The sequence below is a fragment of the Pelodiscus sinensis genome, chromosome 2 (assembly GCF_052426305.1).
Source record: "Pelodiscus sinensis isolate ZL-2025 chromosome 2, ASM5242630v1, whole genome shotgun sequence".
Lineage (NCBI taxonomy): Eukaryota > Metazoa > Chordata > Testudines > Trionychidae > Pelodiscus > Pelodiscus sinensis.
The window spans coordinates 115203724-115230076 of record NC_143053.1 but is presented as its reverse complement, the minus strand read 5'-3'; positions in this window follow the sequence as shown (position 1 = coordinate 115230076).

Below are 26353 nucleotides of genomic sequence, written 5' to 3'. Positions count from 1 at the left end.
CAAATGTTGTATAGCTGTGGTATCTTTAGGATGTAGTAGACAGCTGTGTGCTAGTACCTGGGAATATTGCTTTATTTTAGCTTGCCAGATAAATGTGGCCTTCCAGCTTGTGCTGTGTCTACCTCCACACAGAATGCCTTTCACGGGATAGTGATGACCATCTGGGTCAGGCTCAAGATGCCCATGGAAAAATAGGGAGTTTCAGAATCTGCTTCTTTTTAAAAATTCCCTCCCTCTGGATGATTGTTCCTGCCTTCTAACACTGTGAAGTGACGTGTAAGGGAGTCTGTGGTGCTATACTTTACACCCTTCGTTAGCCTCTTATATTTAAATCACACCAAATTAAGCTCCCCAGAAATCCATTTGCTGACATGTAACTTACACTATCTTCCATTCCATTTGAATTTGGCCCAGTGATTGCCATGATTTCTTTTTTCCTGAACTGGTTCTGCAACAGTTTAGGAAAGAAACCAAATAATACTACCGGGCAATGCAGCTACCTGCCTTACTTTGCTCCTGCTAGTCTTCACATTGCCGTAGTGGCACTTGTTTCTGAAGACCATTTGTAGGGCTGACAGCTAGTTGGCAGAGGTGTCAGGAAAGTGCCAAGAAATTTGGGGCTATCGGTGTTACCTTTATATGCCAAAAATGCTACCTGTTTGTTCTTTCACATGTGAGTTAAACCTTAAGCTTTGCATAGATTATTTTGATTCTATTGGCATAAGATGTTTTAAAGCAAAACTCCCACAGAGTGGGCAACAGAACTATCCTGTTTTGGAATTATAAGTATGGAAGGTTTCAACTTGTTTTTTTGAGTGCCAACTATATGCATGGTTTTTCCAACCATCAGGCATGGGGAAAAGACTGAATTTGCTCCTTCACAGAGCACTGCAGGGAACCATTGCTGAGAATTAAGGGCATCTCTGCTGGGAAGGGAACCAGATCCCTACCTTCCTGAGTGGTGTCAAGCATAAAGTTGGCATCCAAAAGGGGTGAGGGAATGGGAGGCGATTCTCAAAATGTAGGAGGTAGGTAAAAGCCCAATATTTGCTCCCAGAGCTAAATGAATGAATTCCCAGCAATATGAAATGTTGATAAGAGAAGACAGAAACTCAGCAAAGAAATCTCTGGTAAAGAATAAAAATATTTGTATTTGCCATTATCTTCTTAGGTAATAGCAGTAGTGGGGAGGCACACCCGCAATATTTGCAAGGAGTGGAGAAAGAATAGGAAATGAGTAGAGACTGGGACAGATTCATGTGACCCATTCTGTTCCTTAAAGTTGTATTTCTTATCCCCATGATGAATTGAAATCCTTCCATACACTCTGTTCAGAGTCAACCGGAGCAAAAGACAGGAAGAACCAGCCTTCTGACTTCCCGAAAACCTGCCACTCTGATTAATGTGCTTGCATTTGTGGAGATTGATGCTTGGGATTCAGAACTGTAGGGAAACTTGCTAAGAAAAACAAGTCACTGGTGTAGACTTCAAGGGACTTTGATTGTTGCAGCTACAACTATCTGAATAAAACTGAAAATCCAGCTGCCGCCTGACATTCCTGGAACTGGCCCTGTACCCACCTAGTAGGTGTAAATGTTGTATGAGCTTGAGGCAGCACCCTTAGACTGATGATCTGTGTTAATATTCAAGGAAATGGCATAAAGAAAAGCAAGAGATAACAAAAGGGCACATCTCATTGCCTAATGAAAGGGGTGAGGGACTTGAATTCTCCATAGCTTGATTGCCTTTAGAGGCCAAATGTTAAAAGAAGGTCTTAATCCTTAGTATTACAGCCTTGCCTGCTAGGGCTGGATAAAGTACTTCACCCTCCAGAGATCTCAGAGTGATTTGCAAAACTAGTATCATTAGGTATGTCAAATCCAGTTTAATTAGTTAACCGGTTAAATGTAAAGTAGATGGGGTACTGTTGCCTAGAGACACTAGACTCTAGATTATTGTCTGGTTGGGTTGTGGCCTGAATCCATGTCAACATGTTGTGGGCGAATTCCTGCTGACCCACATTCCACCACTGTTAGGGCCTTGGGCTGGGACCTGGTGAGGTAGGGTGGGTCCACGTACCCTTCTTGCCCTTCTGCCAACCCCAACTCCGGGACAGCAGCCTCCCTCCCGTAGGCTGAAACGTTTGTCATCTGCCAGAGCTAGGAAGACAGGCTGAGTGCTGTGCTGCACAGTCTAGGTCCTGAGGGTGTGGGCCTAGAGACTGCTTGTTAGTGCAGCCCTGCCTCAGAGCCAGAACATATAAACTCATTGGCTGTGAGCACTTGCACTTATAGACTGGTGCTCCAGATCACCAAGATGGTGAGGGCACAAGCACCTGATTCACCAAGTCCGTTGATACTAGACAGCGATGCTAATGACGTAGTGAGGTGGTGTGGCTTCTGTCGACAAAAGCCTGTAGTCTAGACGTACCCTCAGAGAGAAGTTTTGTCGACAGATACTGTCGACAAAACTTCTGTCGACAAAGAGCGTCTACACTACATTCAGTTCTGTCGACAAAGCAAACTGCTTTGTCGACATGGTAGGTAGACGCAAAGGACAGTTTACATGCAATAACACCTTCTGTCGACAGAAACTCTGTCGACAGAAGGCGTTATGCCTCGTAAAATGAGGTTTACCAGCGTCGACAAAACTGCTGAGTTCTGTCGACATTATGTCAACAGAACTCAGCAGTAGTGTAGACGCAGGTATAGTTTTGTCAACAAAAGTCCACTTTTGTCAACAAAACTCTGTAGTCTAGATACACCCTGACTCAGAGGAGGGGAGGTGACCACTGCCCTACTACAGAGGGTAGAGTCATATTTGCACAAGTCTCTGAGTATCTCGTCAGTTGCCAGAGTCAAAGCTTCCCTCTTTGTGACTTACAATTTTGGTGTGGTTTCGGAGCACAAAGTGTTTGGACCTAGAAAAGCAGAAAACAATCCAAACATGTTCCTGCAGATTCTCTGAAAGATTGGTCACAATAAAGCTGGAGTCATTCTCATACCCAGCTGGTTCAAATAATTCTGATTTCTGGTCTGCTTAGGAATGCCAGCCCTTTCAACAGCATCCATCCCTTCTTAGATCTATTAACCCGGAAGAATGGCAAGATCAAACCTCCCAACCCAAACTCTCTGTACCTCACACCCTGGTATATGACTGATCATCTGACCCAATTATTCATGTACGAAGGCTGTTCAATCTGTTCTCATTCAAAGTAGGAAAGATTCCACCAGAAAATGTAAGTCGGGCCAAACAGAGGCGTTTCTCTAGTTTGGATGCCACAAAAGCAGTTAGCCACAGAAGCAGCAGATATCCCTGTTGTTAAACCATCTCTTGTACCTGAAGACGTTAGGACTTTCCAATAGTTTGCCCCAGGAACACCTAGCAGCAAAGCTGTCCCTACCAATATGCAAACCAGGCAGCTGAATAGGACACCATGAAATTTGGGGCACCAAATTGAGCCAAATGTTATGGCACTTTAGCAGCTGTGTGCTATATATTGGCTTGAGTGGCCAGTCCCAGCCCCCCAGCTGGTGCCACTAAACAGTGATCAAAACATATTTTGGAATGACAAGTCCCTTTTGAAGTGAAAGTTGAACTGCACCAGGGTTGGCATTCAGTCTGCTTATTTTTATCACATTGCTGGACGGTGTGAATAGGAAGATCCTGATGGAAAAAGGTGAGAAGCTGCTTTATGCAGATAGCATAGTGATAAGGACAGCCTAAAAAAAAACAACCCCATAGAGGAAATAGTAAATCAGTGATATGACCAGCTAAGCTGTCATGGGTTGAAAAGGAACATGGCATAGAGATTAAACCAGACTGACCCCAATTCAGTTATGTTGCTGGGTGGCAGAAGATGGTGATCATGAATGTGAGTTACAGTCCACACCAGGGAGTGCTGGAAGAATGTGCAATAACATCTCAGGTATTATATATAACAACTGTATGCCAGTGAGACTAAAAGCCCAAATGTAAAGTGCAACAGTGCACCTCACAATGCTTTATGGAAGGGGTAAAAAGATGGCAGGTTCAAGCCCACTAGGTGTTTGTGATTTCTTTGTACCATAGGAGGAGTTGCATGAAGTGACAGATTTCAAAATGAAAGCATTAGGGTGGAAGTCAGAGTTTATGAGGTGTCTGGCAAAATCTAGGAAGCATGACTTTGCTGGTTCAGACAGTGGATGAATGAACACATGAAGATAACTTGGCAGGCGAGGATGGTAGGAAAGAGCATCTAAGAAAGCTGAGGAAGCGATGGATGGATTGCATCCAAGAAGATGGTAAACACCATGGACAGATGAAGATGGCCTATTCTTGCATGACAATGCTTGCAGATAATGGGTCAAAGGGGTGGAAGAAGGACAAGTGTGTGGCCTTTGCTCCGTGAAGGCCACCAGCAGATTTGTAACAGTCTGTGGATGTCAGTCAGAGCAAGGTTGGTAAAGCCACAGGTGGCACAGTAGATATGCAAGTTTGCAAGGCTGTTAGTACTGTGCTGGCCTCCAGGATTGTAATGATTGGAAATATCCCTGAAATATTTGTGGGATTTGCACAGATGGAGTTCTTGAGCTGCACCAATGCAATTTACAGGATTCATGTGTGGCCACCACATGAATGGCCACCACAGAAAGCAAGCAAGAACACTAACCAGAAAGGGTACTACTGCCCCATCTTTATGCAGTGCCTTGTGGATTGCTATGGCTGTGTTCTCCTCTGATGCTGAGGTATCATTGTATTCCTGAAGGATCCTCTTCAAGAAGCCACAGTCATAGGTTTTGCTTGCTTCAGCCTGGAGGTGCACCAAGACTTCAGTGTTAGCCTCTCCCATTGGCTTAGCTAATCCACTTCTGTTACAGGTAGTAGCTATGTCAGCAGGAGAGCTTCTTCTGCCACCATAGTGCAGTCTAAACCTGTGCTTAGGCCAGTATGACTTCATCACTCAGGGGTATGAATTATTCACACCTCTGAGTAACGTACTTGTATTGTGTTGAAGTAATTCAGTAGTGTGGACCAGGACAATCTCCACAACTGGTTAAAAAATCAGAGCAGTGGAAACTATAAGGCTGTGTCTACATTGGCACCCTTTTCCGTAAAAGGGATGCTAATGAGACACTTTGGAATTGCAAATTCCGCAGGGGATTTAAATGTCCCCCGTGGCATTTGCATGAACATGGCTGCCGCTTTTTTCCGGCTCAGGGTTTTGCCGGAGAAAAGCGCCAGTCTAGATGGGATCTTGCGGAAAATAAGCCCTTTTCCGGAAGATCCCTTATTCCTACTTGAAAGTAGGATCTTCTCAACAGGAAAACGTGAAGAGAAAACTCCCTTTACTCCGATCTCTAAGGCAGTCCACTTAGCTCCACACCATGTTTGTCACTTGTTCTAATCGGAGCCCCGCCACTCACCCAAAGGGAAGTTCTATATGCAGGAGTGAAGAATATGCCATGAAGAGATCTGCCATTTGGATAATAACCATATTTGGCCTTCTCTAGTGCCTACCATCAGATGGTGGTAAAACAATGGACAATCCAATAGATAACAGATAAGCAATACAGTTTGAGAAGAAGAATTTGCCCTTTCAATATGAAAGGTCTGATTATATCCATAATATTATAATGGAAAATTAATATGATAAGTGCAAAATAATTTGCCCTGGGCTGTTTTTCAGGCAGTACTATTCTTATGCAGACAGCCCACGGTAGAATATGGAACATAGCCAGGTCACTTATAAGTGTGTCCTGGCTAATATAAAATGTCAGGGTATGTCTACACTACCACCCTAGTTCGAACTAGGGTGGTTAATGTAGTCATACGAACTTGTTCCACGAGGAGTACAGATAGTTCGGACTAGGCTTCCTATTCCGAACTATCTAGTTCGTGCCGCGTGTAGCTGCGGGCACGGAGTCCGCACTAGCGGACATTTAAAAGTGGCGTCGTCTGGCAACATGCAAATGAAGCCCGGGAAATTCAAATCCCGGGCTTCATTTGCAAGTTCGTATGACTACATTAACCACCCTAGTTCGAACTAGGGTGGTAGTGTAGACATACCCTCACTCTGAACCTTGAGAGACAGTCTTATTAATAAAAGTGGCGAGGAGTCCTGTGGCACCTTATAGACTAACCGAAGTGTTGGAGCATAAGCTTTCATGGGTAAAGACCCACTTCGTCAGATGCAAGGTTGCATCTGACGAAGCAACCTTTTTAGGTTGTAGGTCTTTAACCTACAACCTAAAAATGTTTGGATGGGTCTTTGCCCACAAAAGCTTATGCTCCAACACTTCAGTTAGTCTATAAGGTGCCACAGGACTCCTCGCCGCTTTTGCAGATTCAGACTAACACGGCTACCCCTCTGATACTAGTCTCATTAATGATACATGATCTGAGCAGTAGAGCTAAGCAAGCGGTCAAAAATGCTTTTGTCAGCAGCATGAACATAGAGAACTGTTCAAGTATGTTCAGCATTTATAGCTTCTCTTCTGGGTCTAGAGATGGGCAGAAAAACAGGCTCAGGAAGTTCAGGTAAACAGAATTTATCAGGCTTATTCAGGAAGACCTTGCTAACCACCCAAACATTGGAGAAGCTTGAGTGCTCTTAAGCCTTTATGAAGTCAATTAAAGTGAAGGCATTAAGTACTCTGTGAGTGGTGCTCAGCACTTCAGAGGATCAGGTCTGGACTGTGCAAAAGGCTCTCAGGTGATTAGTACCGCTTTGTTGTTGTTGTATGTTACCTGTATTGTGGTAGTGCCTAAGAATGCCAGTCATAGACCAGGAACTGATTGTGATAAGCATTGTACAAACAGAGAACAAAAAGACAATGCCAAAGAGCTTCCAATTTACACCACTGATATTCCTTCAGGTGAATGTGCCTTTCTAGAACCGGTTCATGTAGAGTAGGATTCAGAGTATGGGCAAGGTTAGAATGTGTTACCTTGTTCTAACATACATGTCATATAACTGTAACGTAGACAAGGTAAGTTGTACAGTAGCACAGATTAGAGGCTCATCTTGCCTCAAGTTACAGCACACGTGTTAGACTGAGCTAGGTAACACTCTAAAACTGTCTTCTGTCCTACTCTGGATATATATCCGCAGCTGTCTGCTCACCTTTCCTCTCATTAGCTCAAGAGTAAAAGATCTGCATATGAAGGAAGGGCTGCCATCAGTTCAAATGTGGCCACAAATTTCAATAAAAATGCCCCAGGTCTTTAACCTACAACCTAAAAATGTTTTGGATGGGTTTTGTTGTTGTTCTAATAGTGAGTTTGGATTATTTGTATTCACTAACAAACATTTTCATGTGGCATTTGCAACCCAAACATTGCACTAGGGGGATTGACATGGGACTCTAAGTGGAAAGGATCAGAAATCAACTGTAAACAAATACATGTGACATTAATGACTATTTTCCTTATCCAAGTTGAGAGAAAAGCAGTATCTTTCTTGCTACCTCACATACCATTTGAATTGAAAACTACATTTTTCACTTCCTGCGCTAAAATATTGCTGTCTGCCATGAACTTTAGAAAACTTTGCACTGGCATTGCTACAGTTACTCATCACATGGATGCCTCCCCTTAGACAAGCACTACACCTCTACGCTGGGGAGACTTCAGTAATACATTGGTATAGCAACATCAGTGCAAAAATCCCTAATGTGGACAAACCCCAAATGCGCTCCATCCTGCCTGGGCTAGTGGGTTTCAGAGCTACCTTCTCTTTCACTTTCCCTTGCTCATGTAATAGTCAATGGTAGAGAGGCCATGAACATTCTCTTGAAGTTGTTGAGGATGCAAATGGGCTTGTGGAAATTTGGTCTTGAAACCAAGCTCCGAAACCCAGTCAGGAGGGAGGGTCTACTGCTGTTTTTAGCCCTGTACAACAAGCCCTGTGAGCATAAGTCTGTTGACCCAGGGTCTGAGGCTCTCTGCCACAGATTTTGTATCGCAGTGTAGACATAGCCCATGAGGTCTGCTAATGTGGCCGTGTCCCAGACCTGGGCCTACCAATGCTAGAGTGCCCTTCCAGGATCATATGAGAGGGGAAGAAATGCATTTTTAAATGGATCCATATGGTGACTAGAGGGCCGGGGGGTAGGTTTTGGCACTGAATGCCCTCCCTGGCTACATCTAGATTGCAAGCTTCTTTCGGAAGAAGCTTCTCTGGAAAAGATCTTCTGGACAAAATTTTTTCAAAAGAAAGCGTCCACACAGCAAAAGTGTGATGATGTGCAATGTGCTTTTTCGAAAGATGGCATCTACATTGATTGGACACTTGCATTTCATTTGTGATTACTGTGGATGGAGTAGCCACCAGGGCACCTGTGCTTTTTTCTTGAAGCCTCTTCTTTCGAAAAAACACTCTTCCGTGTCCATATTTGTTTTTTTCCAAAAAAGCTTTTTCGGAGAAAGGCTTCTTCCTCGGAGAAAGAGGTTTACGGCTGTCAGAAAAACCCCTCCATTCTTTTGACTTTCTGTCGAAAGAACGCAATAGCCTTGTAGACATAAGTGTAGTCTATCCGGAAAAACAGCCATTTTTCCGGGAAAAACTCTTCAGTGTAGACCAGTGTTTCTTAAACTTTTTAAGACCGAGGAACATCAAACAATAATTTTTTTTATGAGGAACACCAACAATGTTTTTGTTGAGCAAAAAAAAAAAAAAAAGGAGTTTGGGGGGGAAAGTTATTGAGGAAAAAAAGTTGCCTGCCCCTTTAAGGGTGGCCATTTTGAACTGTGTTGTTCTCCGCGGCACACCTCTGACTGCCTTGCGGCACACTGGTGTGCCACGGAACACAGTTTAAGAAACACTGGTGTAGACATACCCCCTGCTTTGGCTATTGGTTTATGTCATCACTTGTGGATTTGGCAATGGTACCCAGGGTGGTGCCTGTCATCTTTCAATGTCTTCCTGGCTTTCTTGGACTCCTTACTATACATTTTTTTCAGCCCCTGCCTGGCAAAAGCCATTGCCTGGATGATGAAGGTACTCAGTTTAACCAATATCCTGTTTAATTAAAAGAGATGGCAGCAATTCCCTTGCTCCCACTTACAGTTTGCTTAGAAAGGCTCCTTGTGGCAGTGTTTCAATGAACTATTGCAGCAGCGGGATGCTATGAGATTTGCTAACAGTTCCTTGTTAGCAGCCTGTTTTATTGCTACCACCACAAATCTCCTAGACATCAGAGTCTGACTAGGATTCGGCAGAACTGATGAAAGAGTAATAAAGAGGGGGAGGAACTTCCAAAGTGTCATTGTAAGGAAAACTGCCAGGTAGTAGAAGAGAGATTCTAACTACTACACTGCACTATAGAAATGAGTCAGCTACTACAGGTCCAGTCCTGTGAAGTGCCCTCAGGAAGAATAGATGGAGCTTTGAACCTTGCAGGATTGAGTCTTTAGGGTCAGATTCTCCCCTGCTGTGCTGGTGTAACATCAGGGTACTGAAGTCAAAGGAGCTGTCCTGCATTTACACCAGTGTAACTGATGGCAGAATGTTTGGCCCTTAAATTAATTCTGTTCATTTCTTATCAAATACACATGCCTTAAAAACAAGACACTGTTAATAAAATAGGCAACTGCCACTGGGACAAGCCTAAGGAGGTAAGCTAGGAAACTAGAAATGCATTAGAATAGAAACTTCCCAGCTTGGGTAAACATAAAACCAGAAATGTAAATAGAAAAGGATTTACTCTAAACCAGGCATGTCCAAAGTCTGGCCCGCGGGCCAATTGCGGCCCGTGTTCCGGTTTAATACGGCCCCACAGGTAATTTGGCAATATCTATCTTTTATGGCCCCAACGAATCCATATGTATTGAGATGAATACATTGTAAAATCTCAGTTAATGTCAGTTGGTCTAAATCAGTTATAAATATATTTGGACACAACATGTATACTTGGTGTTATGTTCCTGTTCATATTTTTAGAACTTAAAAGTTGACAGACAACCTTTATTACCAATAATATGTCATGTACTTTACAATGTTCCTGACATATATTTCAGCTTCCTGGATTTTTTTTTCATCTGGCCTTCAGATATGAAAGGCAGAGTGATTTAACACCTGTTTAGATTTGTCATCCATGTGACGAAATGAAAAGTATGCCGTTTGCAATAAACTTTGCATAAAATAGTTAATTTGCATTTAATTTTAATGGTTCAAAGAATGTCAGGCAAAATGGTCGGCCCTCACGCATGTTCACTTCATCAAATCTGGCCCTCTTTGAAAAAAGTTTGGACACCCCTGCTCTAAACCATCTGCTAGAAAGACATTGTCTTTCCTATGCTGTCTAACTGGGAGATGCATTTTCTATTCATCACTCTACTTTTCAGCAGGTGGATCCCGTCTGATGAAGTGTCAGCAAAATGCCAGCTTCACAGGTAGAAGTACCTGCACCCTGCCCACGTGAAATATTGACAGGTAGTTCCAAGCTATCTAATGTGATAGAGATAGTTGCTGATCAATGAGCCCAGGGAATCACTTAGCACACTTAGCACACAATCACTTTTGTCTTCTGTAGCTCTCATAGTAATTGAATAAGAGTCAGGGAAGCTTTTATAAATTTTAAAATATAAATAAATGAGTCTAGGGAGACCAAAGGACATTTCTGTGTATGCATGAGTTCTTAGGAAATTTACAGACACATTTATGTAATCTAAATTATTTCTATGGCACTATAACAGGATATCTGCCTCATGTTGGCTCTACAAGTGTTAAAAACAGTCTAAAGAGGCTAAGGGTCAGGCAGCCACAGGTGCATCTGCAGATAAGTTGGGCACATTTGACCCTGATAAAAGGGTAGCTGCAGACCAGGGAAAGGGAGCCTACTGCAAGGAATCTGAGGGGGAAGGCTGGCTGGCTTCCTTCCTTCCTTCCCAGAGGGCTGTGCAGTAGGGACGGCCTTGCTATGTCTGAAAGGCTCAAGGTTCTGGTAGAAGAGAGCTTGGGGCAGGTGCAAAAGGTGCTGGGGCTGTGGGGAAGGAACCCAGAGAAGCAGGTGATGTTAGGACTAGAGGAGGGATAATGAGAGGCTGCTACTAAAGGGTCCCTGGGTTGAGGTCCAGGATAGTGGGTGAGGCTGGTCCTCTCCCTCCCCCCGCCCTCCTCTCTCCCCCGGCCACTACACTTGCCAGGGCTGAAGACTGCAGTTTGCCTCTGGGGTAAGAGGCCACACTGTGGACTGCAGTGGGTCCTCTGAGGTGAGTGACAAGACTGTGGGTTGCTGCTCCCCCTGGGAGAGGAGAGGGGCAATACGATGGGGCTCTGCCCTGGATGCCCTGGATCAGGACCAAGGTGGGTCCAGACATGGAACAGCATGGAAGTGATGGTGGTGAGACACTGCTAGCAGAGGGTGCCTGGGGGGTTGATAGAGCGAATTCCCAGCAGGACTGGCAGGAGGCGTTGAGGCCAGGGTTCCCTGTAAGGGGCGCACACCAAGAATTTCCTTCCTGCTCGCCCCCTCAGCAAGTTGTGTAGCTGTGGCCCCTACTGCTCCTGAGGGTGGGTCCGTGTGGTGGGTAACTGCCTGCCCCAGGAATAGCTGAGCAGCCATCACGCAGCCTCAGTGGCAACTGCTGGAGCCTAGGCCACAGTACTAAAAATTGCACCAAGGCCTTGGCTCCAGCCCCAGCACGCACGGCGTTGCCTGCCATAGTGCCCCACCCAGCAGGTGCAGGTGTCAGGATGGCAGAAGATAAGGAAAGGGGCAGGGGAATAACTAAGGGGAAGGGGCTAGTGCTGAGGGGAGAGGAGGGAGCCAGGGCAGGAGAAGAAAGGGGAAGGCACCCAGGGCCATTGTGGAGGAGACACAAATGCCAGGGGGACAAGAGGAGACAATGAGGGGAAAGAGCAAAAGGAGAGGAGGTGGGGGGGATGGGAAGGTGTTGAGGGGGGAGGGGAGGGGTCAGGGTGATGCTAGAAGTGGAGAGGAGAGGGGAGGGGCAATGTGGGAAAGAGAAAGGAAGAGGAAGGAGTGGGTGCTGGAAGAAGAGTGGTTGAAAGGAGGGGTAGGCATGAGGACAGTGGGGTTGGAGCAAGGTATGTGGTTAGAGGGGATGGGGATGGGAGCTAGATGAGGGGTGGGCACAGGGGGGATGGGAAGGGCAGGCGCAGGGGTCAGTGAGGATGGGGAGGTGTGACAAGCCCCAGGAGGGCGGAGGGGAGTGAGAAGGGCAGGAGCCAGGACAGCAGAGGAGGATGAGGGGTGGGAGGCAGCAGCAGGCACCAGGGGAGTGGATGGGGTGAGGGGAGGATGGGAGACATGGCAGCAGAGGGGGAAAAGGAAGAGGTTTATAACTTGGGTGCTATGGTGGCACACGTCCACACACGCGCACGTGACCTCAATATTGGTGCACAAGACAAAATGCACTCTGCTCATAGATGGAAAATCTTAAAGGGAACACTGGCTGTGGCAGTGAGTTGAACCCCATGAGAGGCACTCCTCTCCATAACATCTAGTCAGCACGATGAGCTGTCTTAAACTCTAGTGTATTCTTTTTAACTAGCCAATTAGCCCGTCATAAGATGGGATTTTCAGGTCTCTCCTCCATGTCGGTCTTCTCTCCTGAGCCGCCGGTCTCTCGCTCCTCCTACTGCCTCCTCTCTCTCTCTGAGCTCTCCTTCACCTCCTGCCTCTCTCTCTGTCTCTCTTTCTCTTCTCTTCCCTCTCCTGCCTCTCATTCGGGGGACCATAGAGCCCAAATGACCTTTTGGGCTCCACACTCTCTGTGCTGCATGGAGACTGTGGAGCCCAAATGGTCGCTTGCGCCGCTTGCTCCCACGTGACGGCCTGATTGAGCGGCGCAGAAGTCAGCAGAGCACAACGGCAGGAGGCGAAGGGGGGTGGGGCGGTGACATTCACGGCCAGGGGGCGGGGCCTGGTTCTGCCGTCATGCCGCACATCACCGCCCCGTCCCCTTCCCCTCCCGCCGTGGCGCTCGGCTGACTTCTGCACCGCTCAGCCAGGCCACCATGAGGGAGCAAGCGGCCGATTGGGCCCCACACTCCCCATGCAGCATGGGCCACCTAGAGGGAACAGCCAGCATTTCAGCAACAGTGCCGCCCAGAGGGAACAGCCAGCATTTCAGCGTTACAGACTCATGGACACTGGGCTACTATATATATGATGGGAGTCTCTAAACAGCCAAGTATTGAGGTTTCTCTTTGTTCTCCTCTTACTAGGTGTGAGCCTCCAAGAAAGAAACCAGTTACACTTCCTTCTCAGCACTTGTGGAGACGGAGCCATAGGCTGGCCTGCTGGTGCTGGGAATGCAATGTGCAGAACCAGAGTTAGGGCCTGGACTTAGGCCTGTGAAGAGAGGAGGCTGGGACTGTGTCTACATTGGCACAATCTTGCGCAAAAGCAGCCACTTTTGCGCCAAAACTTGCTGCCTGTCTACACTGGCCGCGAGTTCATGCGCAAGAACACTGACATTCTAATGTATGAAATCAGCGCTTCTTGCGCAAGAACTATGATGCTCCCGCTGAGGAATAAGCCCTCTTGTGCAACTGTTCTTGCGCAAGAGGCCAGTGTAGACAGGCAACATTAATTTCTTGTGCAAGAAAGTCCTATGGTTAAAATGGCCATCAGAGCTTTCTTGTGCAAGAGAGCGTCTACACTGGCATGGATGCCCTTGTGCAAAAGCACATCTGCACAAAGGCACATGCCAGTGTAGACGCTCTCTTCTGGAAGAGTTTTTGCACAAGAACTCTTCCACAGATAGTTCTTGCGTAAAATAATGCCAATGTAGACGTAGCCTGGGAGTGCAATGGACACAGTGCCCGTATCCCTGCGGGGTGCCCTCCGGTTGGTTCCCTCTGTTTGGCCACAGGAGAGAGTTTATAGTGGTGCAGCTGTGCCTCTGTAAGCTCTCTAATGTAGCCACTTTGTGCTGATGGGGGAGAGCTCTCCCCTCAGCTTAACTACTCTAGCCCCCGTGAGTGGCAGTAGCTTTGTCAGCAGATGCTTTCCCACCAACGCAACAACACCTAAACCAGCACCTGCGTCAATGTCACTTGCGTTGCTCAGAGGGGTGATTTACACTGCGTACCTTACAAGTAGCACAGCTGTGTAGTCATAAGGTTTCTCTTTTAGCCCCTCTTTGCCAGCAGGAGAGAGCTTTCCCACTGTACAAAGCACAGTAACTTTGTCAGTGGGAGAACATCTCACACCAACAAAGCGCAGTCCATCCTAGCACTTTTCATTGGTAAAACTTTTGTCGGGTGGGTGGAGGGTGGGGTTTCACACCCCTGACTGACAAAAGTTTTACCACTGACAAAAGTGCAGTATAAACATAGCCTTACTCACTCATACCAACATAAGAGGTAGTGCAGACATAGCCTCAGTGGCTATATAACAGCACAACCCCTATCGTGGATGCAGACATAAGTATTTTGGTATTAAAAATTACCATTAACCAAAATAGATACACCTGTACAAACATTGTGTTAACCAGGCTTAAAAGGTCTTACAGTTCCTTGCAGGGAATTCTGATATCCCTCTGCTGGTCACCATAAAGAGGTGACAGCATTAAGTGTTTTGCTCAGCATGGGTTATTTGTCAGTTGCACTTGGAATGACCATGTTATATACAATAATTTGTAGATTAATTGGGTCAAATTCTTCTCAGATTTAGACCTCACCAAAAACCACAGAAATGAGGGCACAACTTGGCCAATCTCCTCTAAAGAATTGCTAATAACCTAGCCAGCTGGCATGGAGCATTAGAGGCTGGGTTTGAAATCCTGATTTAGGTCTCTAAGGGTATGTCTACACTACAAAGTTAGTTCGAACTAACGGACGTTAGTTCGAACTAACTTTCATAGGCGCTACACTAGCGCTCCGTTAGTTCGAATTTAATTCGAACTAACGGAGCACTTAGTTCGAACTAGGTAATCCTCATTCCATGAGGATTAAGCCTAGTTCGAACTTACTAGTTCGAATTAAGGGCTGTGTAGACCCTTAATTCGAACTAGTGGGAGGCTAGCCCTCCCCAGCTTTCCCTGGTGGCCACTCTGGCCAACACCAGGGAAACTCGTCTGCCCCCCTCCCGGCCCCGGGTTCCTTAAAGGGGCACAGGCTGGCTACGGTGCCCGGGCCAGGTGCAAGCCTGCCAGCACCCAGCCAGCAGACCCTGCACCTGGCATGGATCGAGCCACCCACCCGATAACCCCCAGCCCTCCCCCTCTTCCCGGGACCAGGCTGGCGGCTCCTGGGAGCTTGCCCGGGACTGCAAGAGGCGGGCACCCTCCTGGGCTAGTGCGGACATCGTGGACCTTGTCCACGACCTCCGCACTAGGCACAGGAAGGTGGCCGTCTAGGGCAGGAGAGCTGCCAGCCTGGCCACCTAGGAGCAGGTGTGCATGAAAATCAAGGGAGACCAGTGAGACCCCCGACCCTGAGCTTACTGCCGACAGCGGCCAACCCTAGGGACCCTGGAGGGGATGGACCGAAGACAGTGACCAAGCCATTTGTCTCGTGCCATCCCTCTCCAGCCTTCCACAAATCTTGGGCAGGGACACCACTCCTACCCCATGGCTAATACCACTCCATGGACCCAACCTCCATGACTTGATCTCACTTCCCTTTCAACTCTGTTCTAGTTCTAGCCTTCACAGCCTCCTGCAGCAAGGAGTTCCACAGGTTGACTCTTTGCTTTGTGAAGAACAACTTTCTGTTACTAGTTTGAAGCCTGCTACCCATTCCTTTCCTTTGGTGTCCTCTAGTCCTTCTTTATGGGAACTAATGAAGAACTTTTCTGGATGCACCCTCTCCACCCAACTCCTGCTTTTAGAGACCTCTATCCTGTCCCCCCTCCGTCTCCTCTTTTCTAAGCTGAGAAGTCCCAGTCTCTTTAGCCTCTCTTCATATGGCACCTGTTCCCAACCCCTGATCATTGTAGTTGCCCTCCCCTCTCCCACTCTCTCTCTTCCCCTCTCCCACCTCCTTTTCCCAGTCTCCCCCAATTTTGTTCAATAAAGACAGATTCTATTTTTGAACACAATTGTCCTTTATTTTGTACATCAGGAAGGGGGGCTAGGGAAGGGTAAGTGGAAGGAGGTGAGGGAGGAATGGGGTACGAGCCCCCGATGGGGAGGACTGGGCTGGCTCTGCGGGCTTCTGGGGGTGGAAGCTCTCTTGCAGCCCCCCAATTGCCTCCTCTCCCCAGATGGCAGCCTGCGGCAAGTGCAGCCGGGCTGATGGCCGAGTGGTGTGATGTGCCCAGTGTGGGTACTCCGGGAACTCCAAGCCAGGACTGCTTTGCTAGCGGGGCACCCCTGAGAACTGTCTGTCCGGGTTGGGGGTCGGGTCCCTTTAAGCGCAGCCCTCGGCTAGCCTGAGACAGCAGCTCCACGCTCTAAGTCCTCCTCTGATGCCCTGCCGGCACTGCTTCCGGCCATCCTTAAGCCCTGTTCAGGGTCTACTTAATGTGGACTTGCTAGTTCGAATTAGCAAAACGCTAATTCGAACTAGTTTTTTAGTCTGGATCCGTTAGTTCGAATTAGCTTAGTTCGAATTAACTAATTCGAACTAAGTTAGTTCGAACTAACGTTGTAGTGTAGACGTACCCTAAGGAAGTTGTTGATCTCCTCCTCCAATAACAAAAACCACCATGCAGAGTTTGGCATGACTTGCAGAGCACAGTTGATGAGGTTTGGAACTGACGGTGAACTGCAATGTGGGTGAAACTTACATACAGTTTGTCATCATGCACTTGCATTCAGTAGCCCCTGGACCCAAATTTTGTGTTTTATGTACAACTTTGCTTTCAGGTACAAATTGTCCACAGGCAAAATATGCAAAATGCAGACTTCTTCTTGTTAATCATCAAATCCTTCTCACAAGAAAAAGAATAAGGAATCCAGACTGAAGTTGGTGAGTGTGGTTTTTTTTTAATTACTTAGTTGTATTACCAAGTAGCTGCCTATTGTATTTTGCCCAGCCTCTCTAACATTATGGCAGTGTTACCCTCCATGGTACTACTGCAACATTAGCATAAGGACCAAGTCCAAATGTAAAGTCACACTCAGGAGATTATTTTATAATCAAAACATGATCGCTTCAGACCATACAACAAATATGCAACAGGAGATGAGAAAAAAAATGTGACTACAGATGCTGGGAAAGGATTAAAAACCTGGTCAGTTTAATCTGCAATCTTTTCATTCAATTTAATTCTGCTTTATACAGAGTGTGGTGGAAAGAAATTTTATATTTACCTTTTACTAACATGAACAGTAACTTGCTTTTGGAGATCCCCCATCTGGCTGTTTGTGGTACTACTGCCTGTACAATCTTCAGACTAGTAATATGTGTGGTAAGATTTTTTTTTTTTTTTTTTTTTTTTTTTTTTTTTTTACTGTGAGTTTAATTAATGCTTAACTAGTTCACCCAAGTGGTGCAGATTAACTGGTGGTTTTATGGTCTACTTGAAATGTTTAAAATCTTGATCTCTGGGGAAGTAAGTGGGGCTGACTGCCACTCAGGAAAATGAGACTTGGTTTTGTTCTTTTGTGCATTGGCAGTCTTGGTTGTTGAATGAGAAATATGTCTGTTCTCTGACTTCCATACACATTTTTCTGTAAATGAAGTTTGTAGGAACATATGTGTATCATACAGTCCTGGAATTTGCTGGATTATTTCCTTGTTTTTAAATCTCTGTGACAGACAAGACTTAAAATGATGGCAGGTTTGACAGATTACACTGATTTTCTTACAACCTTTGAAGGCAAATGGATGTGTACCAAGCAGGTTGAGGCAGCAATCAGACTTATTTTAAGTTATTAAAACCTGTACACAGCAAGCATACAGATTCCTGCAGTACATGGACCTTTTATGTTTTTATTAAACATATTCCTAGTTTTAAAAAAATCCCTATTGAGGGAGAGTGCAGAAGTACATGTGTAAATTCCATAGAGGTTAGATAGTTAAGGATATACTTAAGGGCAGTCCTTAATAGAGACAGACTTACGCATTTGTTTATGAACTTCCCAGAACTGGAGCCACTGTGATCTCATTCTCTAGAATCCCTGGACTTTGTCCAGTCACTTATACTTGTGCAAAGCTATCATTCTGATCTGGTATTATTTTACATTCACTTTGCCCTGCACTTGTGTTATCATTTACATATCTGGAATGGACAATCAAGTCACTAGGGAGCAAAGAAATTGTGAAGTTACTTGGACTAGTTAAAAACACTTCCACAGCACCATGGTAGCATTTTTTTATTCACTTTGCACTGGTGTAAATGATTGCATAAGGTGCAGGAAAATGGAGGATCAGAACCTACGTCCCTTCTTGTATTTGGTTTTAAGTAGAGAGTTTTAAATGATTGACTAGTAGGGAATGGTGTCAGATTCGTCTACTGGCACTTGTTTCTATGACTTGTTCAGGCAAGGAAGGCTGCTAAGTGGTTGTTTGGCTGTGTGTGGTGGGCTGTTGTGTATGAGATTACACTGAACCATAGATTTCTTCCATACAGGTCACCAAAAGAGGGAGTATAACCAGTTGCCTCCATATTCTGTGTAGCATGGTCAAACATTATTTAGCACCTGACTGTCCAAAAATAATGCTTTCAAATTGCAGATAGGTGCCAAAGGAAGGCCCTGGATTGCTTAGGATGAAAGCTAGAAAGCCTCTCATTCTCATTTGTGGCACAGACTAGGATATGAGGTGAGGTCCATTATCCCAGGCTCATGTTTTGAACACATGGTGTGGCATGAGATATTAACATGAAAATAGGGCTCTTTCTGACTTGTTTCTCTATTGCTGCAGATCGTTTTATCCCATGACCACGAGTTAAGATTCCTCTCCCCACCCCCCACGACACTAGAATACAGGCAGTCCCCGGGTTACGTACAAGATAGGGACTGTAGGTTTGTTCTTAAGTTGAATCTGTATGAAAGTCAGAACTGGCGTCCAGATTCAGCTGCTGCTGAATTCAGATTCAGAGCAGCTGGGGTGCTGCCAGGTTGGTCCAGTAGCACCCGGAGCGGCGCTGCGGGACCAACAGGCAGCGCCCCAGCTGCTCTACCACAGGCATCCAGAGAAAAGCCTGGACTGCTGGGGGGAGGTGTACTAGCTGTGCCCCCCCCCCCCAGCAGACCAGGGAGACGCAGGCGGGGGACCGAGACGCACCACCGCGGTCCCACCGCCCGGGTCCTCCGCGGCTTTGCTCTGCGTCTCCCTGGTCTGGGCTGTCCACTGCCCGCGTGCTCTCCGGCTTTGCTCCCTGACCCCCTGGTCTGCTGGAGACGGTCCCCAGCAGACCAGGGACACCCGGAGCAAAGCCGGGGAGGCGGAGGGGTCCTGCACCTCTGAGGCTTTGCTATGGCAAAGCCTCAGAGGCACAGGACCCCGCCGCTGCTGCAGCTTTGCTCCCGGTGCCTCTGGTCTGCTGGGGACCGTCTCCAGCAGACCAGGGACACCAGGAGCAAAGCCGCAGCGGTGGCGGAGTCCCGCGCCTCTGAGGCTTTGCCAGAGCAAAGCCTCAGAGGCGTGGGACCCCTCCGCCTCCCCGGCTTTGCTCTGGGTGTCCCTGGTCTGCTGGGGACCGTCTCCAGCAGACCAGGGGCACCCGGAGCAGCTTTTCTCGCCCCGGAGGTCGAGGTGGCGGGACCGCTGCGCTCTGGGCGGTCCCGCTGCCTGCGAGCTCCCGGGCGAGAAAGCCCCGTTCGTAAGTGCGGATCCGACATAAGTCGGATCCGCGTAACTCGGGGACTGCCTGTATGTCACAACCACTTATATTTACTAGCACATTTACCCAGTGTTGCTCCGGTCCTTAAAGAGGGGTTCAGAGCAGAGAGCTGGGGATGTGTGGGGAGGGTGCAGGAGTCAGGGTTGGGGTGTGCGAAGGGGCTCTGGCCGGGGGACTGTGTGTGTGGGTGGGTGGGTGATTGCTCTTCCCCTTTCCTGTCCCTGTCAGGGATCAAGAGCAAAGTGCACAACTTGTCTGCCCTGGCATTCCCCAGTCACAGTGAGGAATACAGCAAATTGCCTCTTAGCTGTGTTAGCTCTGCAAGATACAAGGAGTAAAAAAGCAGACTGGTATGTGTAAGAGAGCAAGGCAAACAGATGTATTCAGTTTTGAATGACTATACAAAGGGAGATGGTCTGCCTGTCACTTTTTAAACAACTCCTAGAGTTTAAAGCTTTGACATGATATTTTACAATGCCAGTGAAGTACAGGACTGTGAATATATAAGGAGTGATGATGGCAGGTAGAGTATTTAATTTATTAGGGTAGCTAGTGGGGAAATAATAATACTTGACTTATTAAGGCAGAAGTATTTAACTGGAAGGTTTTTCTGGTGGTAATTCCAAAAGTGTCCATCTGAGAGAGGACTGGAGGACCATGACCACACGTACCTTTCATGATGAGGGGATCAGCACTCTCACTTTGATTGTGGAAGCCACTTCCTATTAGCTGCCTATACCATGAGTTTAGTATTGTGGACAGAGCTACCCAGAACGGAAGAGGTGCAGAAGACCTGATAACTAAGTATTCTTCCAATATGTTGTTTCACACATATGGTGGTGGAAGTGTTGTAAGTCTCAGCTCTTGGATCTGTACATCATTTGTGTTATTCATTTGCTCTATTTTGAGAGTTTCTGGGTAATTAATGCCTTGGGAGTGTTTGTTGTGACTTGTTTGGCTGGCTATGTTGGGTTAAAAGCTGGGCAGCTTTTCACTTGCAAGTAGTGTAACATTAAGGTTCTGTCACTTGGGGAATTTCTTTATATTGTTTATTTTCAATTGTGTACTTTGAGCAAGGTTAATTTTTAACATACTTGACCATACCACATTCCTCTCTGCTACTGCAATAGTGGTTCCTGTTGTCTGACTTAAACCTTGCTTCTTCATGAATGTAAGAGAGATGTGAGCTTTTCTGCACCCATTGAAAATAATTATGATTGGCTTAGCTTTTCTTGTCTTTTAAGCCTGCCTTGTCACATGTTCCCTGTCTGATCAATCTGGTCTTGATCCTGCTTTACCTTACCTCCTATATTCTCTATACTTTACACATACCATTTTGTAAGTTTTTGTAAGACTGAATAGTGTCTTCACTTCCAAGGATTGCCAGTTTCATTAGCATTTAAGGGAAAGGCTTTTTTTCAATACACACTCTGTTTTGTTGTGTTCATTATGCAGTGAGATAGCACTTCTATGTTAACTGTACAAACTATCAAATCGGAAGCCAAAATTTATAATTTAGCTGGTAATTAACTTTTTCTCTGCAAGATCCAAGTCATTACCTCTTCCATAACTGCTATTTTACCACACTGTTTGCCCTAGCTTTAGACTCGGAGGAATGGGACTACTTAGTATTAACTGTTAGTAAAGACTGAATTTAATAGCAGCCACTAACTTGACTATTACAACATGTATTCCATTAACTACCAAATTCTAATGCTGTATTTTATATTCAAGTGTAAAAAAGGATTGTGTTGGTTAGTAAACATTTGCCAATATAACACTAGCAGAATTAAGTTAAATAGTTACAGAAACCAAGTTCAATGTGTCCATTTTTTAAGTGTCAAACCTTAGGGGATTAGACCAACCTTATCTGCCTGATATTTTGGACACTGGCGATCGACCAGTTGATCATGATTGATTGGTTGGACCACGGTTCTAAGGTGTAGACTCTGGATGCAGGGGTGCTCGGGCCGAGACTTGGATTGCAGGAGGGAGTTCATAACTGAGGCAGTGTTTTGGAATGTGGGTACCAGCTATGCATTGCTTACCTCAGGTGGCTTCTGGGTGGTGGTGAAGTGAGGCTAAGGCAGGCTCACCCCTGCCCTGCACCACTCCCAAAAGCAGCTCAAACTCCATCCCAAGTACTGTTTGCCCCCTCGCCCGTCTGTGGAGAGGGGGCACCCTGACATTAGTGCCCCTCTTCTCCCCTGCACAGCAAGTGGGAGGCTCCTGAGGGGACAACTCTAAGGCAAAGGGCAGGAGCGGCACAGCAGTCTGAGGCGGGGGCAGGGTACAGCTGAAATGCTACCCTTGATAACATCTTGGCCAAATCAGTCTCACCTGAGGCTCCAAGATCCACTGGTTAGTGACCATTGGTCTAGTGGTTTTGTATTCCAGCATTAGATTATGGCTACGTCTACACTGGCATGATTTTCCGATAATGCTTTTAACGGAAAAGTTTTCTGTTAAAAGCATTTTCGCAAAAGCACTTTTTGGGGAAAAGCGTCCGTGGCCAATCTAGACGCGGTTTTCCGCAAAAAAGCCCTGATCGCCATTTTTGCGATCGGGGCTTTTTTGCGGAAAACAGTACTGTGCTGTTTACACTGGCCCTCTTGCGCAAATGATTTGCACAAGAGGGCTTTTGCCCGAATGGGAGCAGCACAGTATTTCCACAAGAACCCTGATGATCTTACGCGAGATCGTCAGTGTTCTTGCAGAAATTCGAACAGCCAGTGTAGACAGCTGGCAAGTTTTTCCGCAAAATCATACTTGCCAGTCTAGACACAGCCTATGTGAATACTTGTGCCAGGAATGGATACCTAAGACTAACACTGAGTATTAGTCAAAATGGTTTCTGGTGCTGCAGTCGTTAAGGCTATGTCTCAACTAGGGGATGTAAATTAAGACGTATCTAAAGTGCAAATGAAGCTGGGATTTAAATATCCCATGCTTCATTTGCATAGTGACAGCAGCTGCTTTTTTCAAAACAGGGCTTTTAAAAACAACAGCAGTTTAGATGGGGCATTTTTGAAAGATCCTGTACTCATTTTTTGAAATGGGGCATTTGTTGAAAATGCCCTCTGAACTGCTGTTTTTTCCCCGAAAAGCCCCGTTTCGAAAAAAGCGGTGGCTGCCATTATGCAGATGAAGCACAGGATATTTAAATCCCAGCTTCATTTGCACTTTCAATAAGTCTAATTTACATCCCTCTGTCAACAGCGGGGTGTAGTTTAGATGTAGCCGAAAACAAACATTAGAAAATTGAAAACTGCTACTTCTGCTGCCCCTTATTGTAGCAATTTAAGCTTAACATGAGTGGGGAGGGTACATATGTTCTCTGAAAGTTTGATTTTATGAATTACAGTATAGGCAACAGACCATGAATTTACTCTTTAGGTATTTTGTTTCAGCCTCCTAGCTGCAGCCAATCATTTAGGAATCCGTAAACCCTTTCAAGCTGGCAGAAGGTAATTGAAAGTTTCCTGGTAATTGTAAATTTAAATGTCTTATTGAAGTGTTTCAAGGCGGATAAAGAGTGAATATCAGTTACATTCTCAGTGGGTGCTGCTGGTCCCTCCATCTCAATCAAGTACTTTATTCTTTACCACAGAGTTAAGTCTGCTAGTTTGTGTCCAACAATTCAATACAGTAGTTTAAGTCTGCTTAAACGTGTATTCATGGTTAAATTACTTCATCACCCACAAAAATAATTACATAATACTAATCAGACTTTAGTGCTATACCAGTACTTTATTTAACAAAAACAAACTACAAAATGCTAAAAATTTCAAGTTTGCTTCACCAGAAAAATCGGAGATGTTGTTTCAAGAGTGATTTTGTTCTCAAACTGTTTTTGCAGGTAAGGTAAATTGAATTTGTATTTTAGTTGTGGTACAACTTCAGTGAGCTGAAATCTCAGTTGTCCAGAATGGCCATCCCTTCACTGGTTCTCAAAGTGGATCCGTAAACCGTATCTGTAAGGATCATGTTCTTGCCCCCATTCAATATCATAACATTGCTGTGGTTACTAAATTGCTTACATGGAAAAAGTGACTAAGATTATTAGAGGACTGCAGCCAGAATGGAAAGAGTGTGTAGTCAGATTCTGAACCTACACTTCATTATAGTAAAAGTTCCTTGTGGTTCTTTATTCATATATTTTGCTAAAATATGGTGTATATGTATATAAAGAAATCCAGATTTCTATGGCTGCTGTACTTTATTCCATATGAGCAGTGAACAATAATAAGGGCAAATCAGCGTAGGGCAAAGTCTTGCAGCACAATATTGAAACTTGTGAGAAGTATACATTAGCTGCTTTTCTATTAAGTTAGCATTTTTCATCTTCAAAAGAACTTTACAACATTAACTCCCTCCCAGATACTTATGAGATTGGGACTCATATTTGACCTTTCCCTCCAGCTGCCATTAATTCAGTGCTCTTCAGTGTAAGTTATAGGTTCTGAACACCATTCAGGATTTCAAAAGTCCTTTATAAACAGTGCATAAAGACTAAGTATTATTCCATTTTCACAGATCTGTAACACTAAGTACAGCCTTGTTAAATGTCTCCCAAATTCATACTAAATCTGCAAAAGGCTCATCACTACAATATTCTCCATCTAATTTCTTCATCTGTGCTTGTAGCTACTTAGCAATGGTCCTTCATAGCATTGCATACAAAATTCCATTTGTAAGTATGGCTTCAAGCACTTACTCCTGTATCAGAATTGCCTGGAAAGCAGTTCACTCAGATTTACTTCTGTGCTTATCTCCATCAAGTCAAAAATTCAGTAATAGAGCAATTGAAGAGCATAGGATGAAGGAAAAAGGAGCACTGATAACATGAACTGTTTGATACTCACACATGAATAGCATGCTATTATGAACACTGATGTTGTGAAACTAATTTTAATGCAAGTTTTCCTGTGGCAAAGATTAACAACTTTCTCTTTTTTGATTAGTGACCTGATAAACATGCCCAGTATTTCATAAGTAGGCCAACTATGACCTTTAAGTAATATGGGTAATCCTTAAAAAGCTAATACTTAACTCAGGTGTACAATTGCAGAGGTAAAGTAGCCTGTTATCCCATACAACCAAATCGTATAGCTAGAGACTAGTACATAGACCAGAGTGGGCAATAATTTTTGGCAGGGTGTCACTTTAAAAATTTGAAATGGCTCCAGGCTGCCCCAGAAGGGGCAGGGCCAGGATACTTCTTAGCTTCCCCATGATTGGTCTGGGGGAGTCCCACTACCCCCCCTTTCCCATGAGGCACCTATGCCCCTGGCAGGGCAGGAAGAAGCTTCACATGCTCCCCCACTCCCAGGCCATCCAGGGTCTGGGGGAAAGCCCAGAAGCATCCTGGCCCTGCCCCTTCCGGTTTAGGTCCCACCCCTAAGTCAAGGGTGAATTGTACTAGAAACATTTCCTGCTTGTGTTGGAAGTAATGCCTTGAAAAGAAGTTAACTATAAAATAAATTCTCTGCAGTTCAAGTTGCTAAGTAAAATTAGCACACTAACCTCCACTAATATGCTTTCCTTTTATATTATACCCAGCCTCTACCACAACACCCCATACAAACTTAGACATTTGAAGATTGGCCCCATTTCCTTTTGTGCCATGTAAAGCCACCTTCTTTACCCCTCCAACTGGCTGGGGGTCCAAGTGTGACCTTGAGATATTAAAGAATTGGCTCTCAAAAGCCAACTTATTATACCAGTAAGTTAAACAATTTATTTATACAACTTTTTGAAAGCTGTTCCACTGACAATTGTTCTTAGATTTACATTAAGTTGCTTCACAACTGGGAAAGATCAAAAATTCAGTTCAACTTCAATGAAAGCATTGTTATGATATTTCTAAACACTACTTTAAAATCTACACTCACCTGAGCACTGTGTAGTCTAAGAGCTGCTCCTATTAAATCTCAGGAACTTCAAGCTGTACCATTTATCTAACGGTTTTAGAAGTTTAAGGAATGAAGTCTTCTTTCTCATTTACAGTAAAGTGAATGAAGTTGGTTATTCCAAATTATATCCATGTTACCCCAGAAGAGTAAGGCTATGTCTACACTGGCCACAATTTCCGGAAAAGCCATGCAAAGCAGGTAAGTCAGGATAGGGAAATCCGCGGGGGATTTAAATATCCCCCGCAGATTTAAATAAACATGTCCGCCGCTTTTTTTCCGGCTTGGGGAAGCCGGAAAAAAAGCATCTAGACTGGCGCGATCCTCCGGAATAAAGCCCTTTTCCGGAGGATCTCTTATTCATACTTCGAAGTATGAATAAGAGATCCTCCGGAAAAGGGCTTTATTCCGGAGGATCGCGCCAGTCTAGACGTTTTTTCCGGCTTTTCCCCAAGCCGGAAAAAAAGCGGCGGACATGTTTATTTAAATCCGCGGGGGATATTTAAATCCCCCGCGGATTTCCCTATCCTGACTTACCTGATTTGCATGGCTTTTCCAGAAATTGTGGCCAGTGTAGACATAGCCTAAATGTGTTGTGATCCTTTTGCTTTTGTACAGTGCATGGGTTTGCCTCCTGGGCGAAGACTGTCTCCTACACAACTACTCACATTCAGAATTGTCCTCGTTTCCATAGTCTCAAGGAAACAAACATTAGAGAACACTATTTCCAGACTTAAACTTAACATTTCTGTC